Raw genomic sequence first — 10,782 nt, forward strand, 5'->3', positions numbered from 1 at the left:
GAGTCCCACATCGGGCTTCCTGCTCAGCAGGGAGTCTGCTTCTCCCTCTGACCCTCCTCCCGCCCATGCTCTCTCTCATTCTCTCTCTCAAATAAATAAATAAAATCTTTAAAAAAAAAAAGATTTTATTTATCTGACAGAGAGCACCGAGGGAGAGGGAGAAGCAGACTCTCCGCTGAGCAGGGAGCCCGATGCGGGGCTCGATCCCAGGACCCCAAGATCATGACCCGCGCTGAAGGCAGATGCTTAAGCGACTGAGCCACCCAGGTGCCCCCAGAGAGTCTGTTGCTAACAACCTACCAGTACACCACTGATTTAACTTACACGACATCAGGTTTCTCCAGTCATGTATCCCAACTAGTTAAAACTCTCCTAAAGTGCACCAGGAGCTTACGTCCTAGTAAATGGAGACATGACATATAAGTAAACACATAAACAAGAAAATTTTAGGAAGCAGTCGGTATGAAGAAAATGAACAAAACCACTGATATGTTAAATGTACTCCTTTTATCTTTCCCCTCACATATCATAAACAGTTGCTCAAGTTTTAAAAAGGTCTCAGGAGCATTCTTCCTAGTGGCTGCATAATATTTATTCCTTCTGATAATACTCTTCTGATTTATTTATGCATTCCTCGGCAGTTGAGAGTTTCTCAGCCTTGGCACGGTTGATATTCTGGGTCAAATAATTCTTGGGGGGGGGGACTGTCTCAAGCATTGTAGGATGTTGAGCAGCATCCCTGGCTTTTTCCCCAACAGGTGCCCACCATCCCAGTTAGGGCAACCAAAAATGTCTGCAGATTTTGTCCCCTGGTGGGCAAAATCACCCCAGTGGAAGATCACTGCCTGGGCTGGACTTCATATCGACAAATAAATGCTTCCAATAAGGAAGCGGGTCTCAGAGGGTGGCTCCAGTAGCAGCTGTGCCGACTGGGAACTGGTTAGAAATGAAGATTCTCGGGCGCCTGGGTGGCTCAGTTGGTTAAGCGACTGCCTTCGGCTCAGGTCATGATCCTGGAGTCCCGGGATCGAGTCCCGCATCGGGCTCCCTGCTCAGTGGAGGGTCTGCTTCTCCCTCTGACCCTCCCCCCCTCTCATGTGCTCTCTCTCTCTCATTCTCTCTCTCAAATAAATAAAATCTTTAAAAAAAAAAAAAAAAGAAAGAAATGAAGATTCTCAGGCACCTGTCCAGACACCTGACATCAGAATCTCCTGGGTGGGACCAGGCAGTCCGTGCTTTAACAAGCCTTCCTGGGGATTCTGATGCATGATGCAGTTTGACAGGGGGCCAGGGATGAAGGGTTTTAGAAATCACAAAGAGTTTGGTGGCTTTGTCCTGCAATGTGTGGTTGTGGTTGCATCATAATGATGTGTGTGTGTGTGTCCTGCCTACACATCTTTGGCTAGTATAGGTGATTAGAGCAAATTAACTGAGTTCAGGTGTACTTTGGACTTAAGTACCACCTTTCAGCTCAGGATTACCAAACACCACTTATTTTTGCCCCAGGGAGACTCTGGGACGAGTGGTGGGATGAAAGACGTGAGGGGCGGTGCCCTGCATCGTCCAAACACATTGTCTGGGTTATTGTCCGGAAGCATTCAGATGCGTTGTAATAGTCAGGAGAGGTTATGCTGTTGTCAGTGACCAAACAACAACAAAAAGATCTAAAGTGAAGAATGGAAGCAAATGGGTCCCGACTCTAAGTTCCAACCACCACGCGGTGCTTCTCCACTACATATAAACCCTGGTTCTCTAAATAAAGATCAGTTTGGTCTTTTCAGAAGCCAAAGAACCACAAAATGCAAAGTCAAGGCAAGGTGTACCACCAGCACCTACCTCCTGCTCTTGTCACCATCTTGTACCTCAGGCGACCATGAACTCCGTTCAGATAATACGGGTTCACAAGCTTTCTTTCATCGTTTGTCAGTGGGGGGTTCCTACTGCAGGAACAAAAATGCCTCTGGTCTAGCAGTTCTCAGATGTGGCCATATTGTCCCATTCCAAGGAGCATTTTTGGAAATGGGGGTGGCGGGAGTTGGGTGTCACAGTGACTGGGACCCCTGGTACTTACCGGGTTAGTGCCAGGGTCATTAAAACATCCTACAGAGTGCTCGTGCGATTGTAAAATGATACCATCACTTTGAAAAATAAGTCAAGAGTTTCTTTGAAAATTCAGCATACAGGGGTGCCTGGCTGGCTCCCTTGGTAGAGCATCTATCTGACTCTTGATCTCAGGGTCGTGAATTCGAGATTTAAGTCATCTCTACCCGTGTAGAGGTCACTTTAAAAATAAATAAATGTCACAAAATAAAATAAAATTCAACAGACACTTACAATGAGACCCCCACCATTCCATCTAGGTATTTACCAAAGAGAAGAAAAAGCCTATGCCCACACTGTACACAAAAGTTCATATCCGCCCTGTTTGCAAGAAGCAAAAACGGAAGGCAATCCAAGGATCCCTTAACAGGTGGAAGGATAGACAGACTGTGGGGCATCCATACAGCGGACGGCTGTGTAGCAGTAAGTAGGGATGAACTCTCGGTACACGATACAACATGGATGAATCTCAAAATAATTATGCTGAGTGGAAGAAGCCAGACCAAAAAAAAAAAGTTCATGCTTTATGATTCATTCCCTTTACAGAAAATGCAAACAAATCTACAGTCACAGAAAACAGACCAAAGGTTGCCTGGGGATGAAGGGAAGGACAGGGAAGGACCAGAAAGAGGGATTACAAGGGGATTCTATTGTAATCCCGGTTGGGAAAGGAAACAGTTTGGGTGATAGTTATGTTAATTAAGTCTCCAGGGGGCAGCTCACGACTTGGCAGCTGGCTTCTTTCAGCAGAGGAAGAGAGAGAGCAAGAAGGTGCCCTAGGCGGAAGTGACAGTTTTTAATAACCTACTCCTGGATGTGACATCCATCACTTCTGCGGTATTCTATTCATCGGAGGCACATCAGCGAATCCAAACCACACCACAGGAAAGGGAATTGCACCGGGGCATGAATACCGAGAGAGTCGTGGATATTTGGGGACCCCCTCAGAGGCTGCCCACCACAAGGAACAGGTGCAAACATACAGATTCTCCAGGTCTGCCCAAATGAGGGAATGTTAACCATGGCCCGGCAGGTCAGAATCACTTCACAAGGACATATTCTTTCCTTCCTAAAAAAAAAAACAGCCCTTGGGGGGCCTGGCTGGCTCACTCGGGTAAAGCTTGAGACTCTTTTTTTTTTTTTAAAGATTTTATTTATTTATTTGACAGAGAGAGAGCACAAGTAGGCAGAGTGGTAGACAGAGGGAGAAGGAGAAGCAGACTCCCCGCTGAGCAGGGAGCCCGATGCGGGGCTCGATCCCAGGACTCCGGGATCATGACCTGAGCCGAAGGCAGATGCTTAACGACTGAGCCACCCAGGCGCCCCAAGCTTGAGACTCTTGATCTCAGGTTTGTGCATTCGAGCCCCACTTTGGGTGTAGAGATTACCTAAAAATAAAATCTTAAAAAACAAAAACAGTACCCTTGAAAGTTACTAAAAGAGTAAATCTTGGGGCACCTGGGTGGCTCAGTCGTTATGCGTCTGCCTTCGGCTCAGGTCAGGATCCCAGGGTCCTGGGATCGAGCCCCACATCGGGCTCCCTGCTCAGCCAGGAGCCTGCTTCTCACTCTCCCGCTCCCCCTGCTTGTGTTCCCTCTCTAGCTGTCTCTCTCTGTGTGTCAAATAAATAAAATCTTTAAAAAAAAAAAGTAAATCTTAGAAGTCCTATTCACAAGGAAAAAAATTTGTAACAATGTGTAGTGATGGATGTTAACTAAATTTACTGTGATCATTTAACAATATATACAAATACTGAACTATTATGTCACGCACCTGAAACTAATACAACGTCAGACATCAAACGCCAGTTATATCTCAATTAAAAAAAAAAAATTAGCACCAGGGACGCCTGGGTGGCTCAGTCAGTTAAGCAGCCAGCTCTTGGTTTTGGCTCAGCATGTGTTTCTGTGGTTTCTCCCAACGGCTGAAACAACAGCTGAGATGTGCGGTGGGATGAAGGATGTGAGGGGCGGTGCCCTGCATCGTCCAAACACATTGTCTGGGTTATTGTCCGGAAGCATTCAGATGCGTTGTAATAGTCAGGAGAGGTTATGCTGTTGTCAATCACCAAGCAACAACAAAAAGAGCTAATCAGCTAACCCCACAAACAACTGTTTCTTACTCAGGGATAGCTCTGGGTCCAGGCAACAATCCACGGCCGCTACCCTCCCCGGGATGATGCTCAGTGACTCAGGGGTACAGGCGGCTTCTGTCTTGTGACTCCAACCTCCACAAAAGGGAAGATGAAGCCTGGAGAGTCTTGCAGAGACTTTTTGCTGCCTCAAATAGGAAGTGACACATTACTTCTGATCATTATCTGTTGACCAGAGCAGGTCATATGACCCTGCCTAACACAAGAGGACTGGGATGGGTATCTCCTTACACCTGAGAATAAGTTAACGTTAATAATAACCTTTTTCAGAGAAGGTCCCCCTGCCACACATATGATTCCACATGTTTTAATATTTATGGTGAGGCCTTTGTATTAACTTATTTGATCCTAATAATTCCCCAATGAGGTTAATATTTTTTTTGAAGATTTATTTGTTATTTATTTGAGGGAGAGAGAGCGCAATCTCAAGCAGATGCTCTCTGAGCACCGAGCCCATGCAGGGCTTGATCCCATGACCCTGAGATCATGACCTGAGCCAAAACCAAGAACTGGCTGCTTAACTGACTGAGCCACCCAGATGCCCTGAGGTTTGTATTTTTATTCCCATTTTAAAGGTGAGGAACTGGGGGGGCGCCTGGGTGGCTCAGTTGTTAAGCTTCTGCCTTCGGCTCAGGTCATGATCCCGGGGTCCTGGGATCAAGCCCCACATCGGGCTCCCTCCTCAGTGGGAAGCCTGCTTCTTCCTCTCCCACTCCCTCTGCTTGTGTTCCCTCTCTCGCTGTGTCTCTCTCTGTCAAATAAATAAATAAAATCTTTAAAGAAAAAAAAAAAGATGAGGAACTGGGGTGCCTGGGTGGCTCAGTCCTTAAGCGTCTGCCTTTGGCTCAGGTCATGATCCCCGGGTCCTGGGATTGAGCCCGGCATCGGGCTCCCTGCTCAATGAGGAGTCTGCTTCTCCCTCTCCCTCTGCCCCTCCTCCCACTTGTGTTCTGTCTGTCTGTCTCTCTCTCAAATAAATAAGTAATCTTAAAAAAAAATAAAGATGAGGAATTGAGGCCCAAAGAGGTTCCTAAGATGTTTCTATCCACAGAACACTTATTTTTGTTTATGATTTATGTTTTTAACTGAAGTATAGTTGACATTACCCACAGAACGCTTCTGACACCAGATGGCATTGGGCTGGTGGGTTGTGTCATCAATTCTAAAGTTAATTTCCTATTTGGGGCACTTAGCTTATTTTCAGTTTTTGGTTCTTACAAATAATACTGTAATGAGCTGGGTTGGGTTTTCTGTTGACCAAATCTTTGCATACACATTTGTTTTCTTCATATAAATTTCTAAACATAGAATCGAAGGGTTCAGGTGGCATATTTCGAGCCCTCGGAGATGAATTGCTGAGTGTCCTCCCTATCTCCACCCTCACCCCAGACAGAGTGTGAAATGCCTGTTTTCTCTATATACCCACCAACACTGGATATTAAATATTTGTTTAAAAATCTGTGCAAATTGCTTCAGCGTGATATTTTTAATGCAATTTAATGTCTTCTATCTGAAAAAATAAAAGGTCTTTATTTAAAGTGTGAATCCAGGGGCGCCTGGGTGGCTCAGTCAGCTAAGCGTCTGCCTTCGGCTCAGGTCATGATCCCAGGGTCCTGGGATCGAGCTCCGCATCAGGCTCCCTGCTCCGGGGGAAGCCTGCTTCTCCCTCTCCCACTCCCCCTGCTTGTGTTCCCTCTCTCGCTGTGTCTCTCTCTGTCAAATAAATAAAATCTTAAAAATAATAATAATAATAATAAAGTGTGAATCCAAGGGCGCCTGGCTGGCTCCAGTCAATGAAGCATGGAACTCTCGATCTCAGGGTTGTGAGTTCGAGCCCCATGTGGGGTGTAGAGATTACTAAAAATAAACAAGTAAATAAAACTTAAAAAAATTAATAAAGTTTTTTAAATTTATTTAAGTAATCTCCACCCCCAATGTGGGGCTCGTACCCATGAACCCGAGATCAAGAGTGGCATGCTCTTCCGACTGAACCAGCCAGGAGCCCTGCCTCCTAAATTTTGAAAGTGTGAATCCAAATGAAGTATGTTAAAACTAGCCTTCATTTGAATAGATCTATGTCACAAAAACTAATATTAGATTTATAACCACGTGGCCAAAGTGAAGAGGAAATCAATGTAACTGTCTATTAAAATTACACACTTTACAGTGGAGAAATCTGACAGACACTACATCCATCAGGTGACCAAGGTTCACATCAAAAGTGAGAAATCAGGACTCCTGGGTGGCTCTGTCAGTTAAAGTGTGTGCCTTCAGATCAGGTCATGATCCCAGGGTCCTGGGGTCGAGTCCCGCATCAGGCTCCTCGCTCAGTGTAGAGCCTGCTTCTCCCTCTCCCTCTGCCTGCCGTTTCCCCTGCTTGTGCTCTCTCTTTCTCTCTCTGACAAATAAATAAATAAATAAAAGCTTTTAAAAAAAGTGAAAAATCCTAATGGTAGTACAACATCCTTGACATGAGTGATGAGAAGGGCACTTTACTTCAATGATCTTCCTCCCCAAAACCCATAAGCCCAGCATAATGACGAGAAACACATCAGACAAATCCCAATTGAAGGGCATTCTGCATTTATTTTTAAGTAATCTCTATACCCAGCATGGAGCTCAAACTCACAGCCCCTAGCTGAAGGGTCTCATGCTCTACCAACTAAGCCAGCCAGGCACCCCTGTATGCCTCCATGTATATGAAATATCCTTAATAAGCAAATCCATAGACAGAAAGTAGATCAGCTGTTGCCAGGGGCTAGGGGTGGCAGGAATGGGGAGTGACAGGAATGGGGAATGACTACATGCGTATGTGGTTTCTTATCGAGGTGAAGAAAATGTCCTAGAATTAGCACAATTTTTTTTAAATACACTATATATTTTTAAAGATTTTATTTATTTATTTGACAGAGAGAGACACAGTGAAAGAGGGAACACAAGCAGGGGGAGTGGGAGAGGGAGAAGCAGGCTTCCCGCTGAGCAGGGAGCCCGACGCGGGGCTGGATCCCAGGACTCTGGGATCATGACCTGAGCCAAAGGCAGACGCTTAACAACTGAGCCACCCAGGCGCCCCAAATTAGCACGATTTTTGAATATACTAAATCCCAGTGAATTGGGCACTTTAAAAGGGTGTGTGTTATAGTATATGAATTACATCTCAATAAAAAAAAAAGTCTGAGAAACCTTCACAACCAAAAGGAGTCTAAGTAGACAAGACACCCACACGTAATGTGGTTTTCTGGACAGGATTCTGGAACAGAAAAAGTGCATTCAGTAACACTTAAAGAAATCTGAACAAAGTACAGACTTTAGTTAATAATCGTGTATCAACATTTGTTGTTTAATTGTGACAAATATACAATAATGTATGATGTTTATAATACAGGAAAATCAGGGGTAAGTGAGTGTGGGGTATATGGGAATTCTCTGTACTATCTTTGCAGCTTTTCTGTAAATTTAAAACTGTTCTAAAAGTTTATTTTTAGAGGTGCCTGGGTGGCTCAGTCATTTGAGCGTCCGACTCTGGGTTTTAGCTCAGGTCATGATCTCACAGTTGTGGGATTAAGCCCCACATCGGGCTCTGTGCTCAGCATGGGAATCTGCTTCAGATTCTCTCTCCCTTTCCCTCCCACTCTCTCTCTCAAATAAAATAAGTAAAATCTTTTTTAAAAAATAGAAGTTTATTCAAAAAAATCACACCCGATTGCGATCATTTGGGCCACTTAAAAAAAAAATACAAGGGTTCTTGCCTCTAGCTCTAAGGACACAAGTTTATTTTGATTTTGTCATCAGGAAAACTGCCCGTTTGGAAACAGAGCCCCGCTGTGGGCATGTAGGATCACCAGGGAAGCTGTTGGCTGAGCTGAGGATAAACACCAGCGATTCTATTCTCAGTAAGTAGCTCTCACCGCTAACCATCCTTCCTTCCCTGTCAGTGTGTATCATGTCTGGGCCTGAATTATCCTGTCTGGCTAAGTCCTGATTCTGGGAGACTTTTGGTGTTGGAAAACATTGGGAAATTTCAGTGGATTTGACTGGAAAGAAAAATCTTACTCTTTTTTTTTTTTAAAGATTTTATTTATTTATTAGAGAGAGAGAGACAGAACACGAGCAGGGGGAGTGGCAGGCAGAGGCAGAGGGAGAAGCAGGCTCCCTGCAGAGCAGGGGGAGCCTGATGGTGGGACTCAATCCCAGGACCCTGGGATCATGACCTGAGCCGAAGGCAGTCGCTTAGCCAACTGAGCCACCCAGGCGCCCATCTTACTTTTTTTTTTTAACAGGTGACTAACTTCAACATGAATACCAACGCGAATGACAGGAAATCAGATGATGCAAGGCGAAGCAGGAGCATCAGACTTTGAAATGACATGGGGCTTTAGGTGATAGCCAGGCTTGCTGGTTTGCAAGTGCACACTGGTCCAGCCCTGAGAAGCCGCTCTTGCAGAAACACCTAGGAACCTGACTTATTCAGTAGAAAATAACTGCCCCAGAGGTGGGAGTTAGGGTCTTGTGAAAGTTTAAATTAGGAGTAATTATAGTTGAAGAGCTTAAAACCAGAGGGAAACACGGGGGAATGGACATCACATCTGTGAGCATTCAGAGAAATCATTTAAATTCACTAAAATTATTCTAACAACAACAAAAATAGCAATGAGTAGCATTTTCTGCACACGAAGCAATGCTATGTTTGTTCCCTTTTTAAGAGGAATCCTGTGACCCCTCTCCCCACAAAACCCAGTATTGAAGTTCAGGCCTGAATCACTCTGGATACACACCCCTTGGAGAGGCTTGACCCAAACCAGTTAAAAAAAAAGAAAGCGCCAAAGAGCCAAATTCTTGGCTTCCACCAGTTCCTAAACAGGCTTTTGAAATTCATGGCAGAGATAATAACCTTGAAAGCCAAGGCTTTTGATTTGCAAGATTCGCAAAAGAGGCTCTTTTTTTTAAATGTCTCTGAATTGGTTTTGAGTAGCAAGACTTTGGATTCAAAAGCAAATCCCTGAAGGAATCTTGGAATAAAGTTTCTGCCACAACAGACAATACATCTGTGGGGGGAACTGATGAAAAGTCAGATTATCCTGTCCCCGAGGGTGAAAATGTCCAAAAAAAAAACAAAACCAAAAACAAAAACCCAGAGAGGAGGAATTAGAAATTCCAGGGGGCTAAAGAAGAAGTAAAACATGGTTGGCCGTGAGCTGAGGAGCTAATCATTGTTGCAATTGCCTTCATTATTCCAGTCTATTTCTGTTTTTCTTTTTCTTTTCTTTTTTTTAAGTAAGCTTTACACCCAACGTGGGGCTCGAACTCATGACCCTGAGATCAGGAGTTGCATATGGTCCACCGACTGAGCCAGGCAGGCGCCCTTATTCTCTCTACCTTTTTGAAATTTTTCATATTAAAAATACTGCGATTGTTAGTTTTAATGGGGAAGCTGGGAGACCAGCAAGAAGGTTATCACAATCGTGCAGGCAAGAAGTGGTGGTTGTGTGGGCCAGGGTAGCTGAGATGGGGAGGATGTGGGAAGCCGGAGAGAGGCAGGTGGATATCTGGTGGTTGCCCACTGGATTAAATCCCCCTGCATTTTCCCTCCTCCTTCATCTCAGGAGTTCGCACGCAGCGCTCCGGGATGGGGGTGCGGGTAGGTTAAGTTAAGAGAAGAGCGATGCTAGATTAGCAACGCAGTGGTTCCTGAGAAGGGTCTCTGCCCCATGGCGCCACCTACAGCCCGGGGATGATAGGTACATCCAGATGCCTCTGGGTTCCAGTCTAGGAGCCTTGGGAACCTCAAAAGATTTTCAGTAGGCAGTGGCCTGACCTAGTTTTTCAAAATCCTCTCTACCCCAGCTACTGCGTGGAGCAGTTCAGAATGGGGAAAGGATGTGCTCTGGTTCATCTCCATATCCCTGCTCTTTGCCTCCCACCAGAGAGTCCCCAGCAGATGTTTGTGTGTGAATATAGAAGTGGGTGTACAATGTCAGAGAATTTGGGGGGCCTTTCTGGACAATCCGAAATGTTGGTACGGTGAGTCCAGTCAAGTGGGTAAGAGGACCCATTCTGAGAGCTGGGTTCATATCCTGCCACCGTCACTTACCTAACAGCTGTGTGAATCTGCGCAAGGCATTTGACGGTGCCTCGGTTTCCCCATCTGTAAAATGGGGTGGTAATACTAGCACTAATAATAGTACCTTCCTCATAGGTCTGTTTTGAGTAAACTCACGCAATGCCATGCTTTATATAGAGAAAGGCCAAGGGAAAGGCTGGCTGTGATGAGGGGTTAAGAGTACGATAAAGAGGGCGCCTGGGTGGCTCAGTTGGTTAAGCGACTGCCTTCGGCTCAGGTCATGATCCTGGAGTCCCGGAATCGAGTCCCGCATCGGGCTCCCTGCTCAGCAGGGAGTCTGCTTCTCCCTCTCCCGCTCCCCTCTTGTGCTCTTTCTCTCTCTCACTCTCTCTCTCAAATAAATAAATAAAATCTTTAAAAAAAAAAAAAGTACGATAAAGAAACCACTAAAATGCTGCAAACCCTCCTC

General features: G+C 45.2%; 1 long non-coding RNA gene across 1 annotated transcript in view; it reads left to right on the forward strand.

Annotated features, from left to right (window-relative positions):
* Nucleotides 1-10,605, forward strand: part of LOC145721591 (uncharacterized) — an 18,978-nt gene extending 8,373 nt beyond the window's left edge. Inside the window, exons 3-4 of the long non-coding RNA XR_014145360.1 lie at nucleotides 8,045-8,145; nucleotides 8,533-10,605. This is a non-coding gene — a long non-coding RNA (uncharacterized LOC145721591). The remainder of the gene's footprint in view (nucleotides 1-8,044; nucleotides 8,146-8,532) is intronic.
* Nucleotides 10,606-10,782: the final 177 nt, after the last annotated feature.

The sequence above is a fragment of the Leptonychotes weddellii genome, chromosome 5 (genome assembly GCF_054177405.1).
Source record: "Leptonychotes weddellii isolate Sample4059 chromosome 5, ASM5417740v2, whole genome shotgun sequence".
Lineage (NCBI taxonomy): Eukaryota > Metazoa > Chordata > Mammalia > Carnivora > Phocidae > Leptonychotes > Leptonychotes weddellii.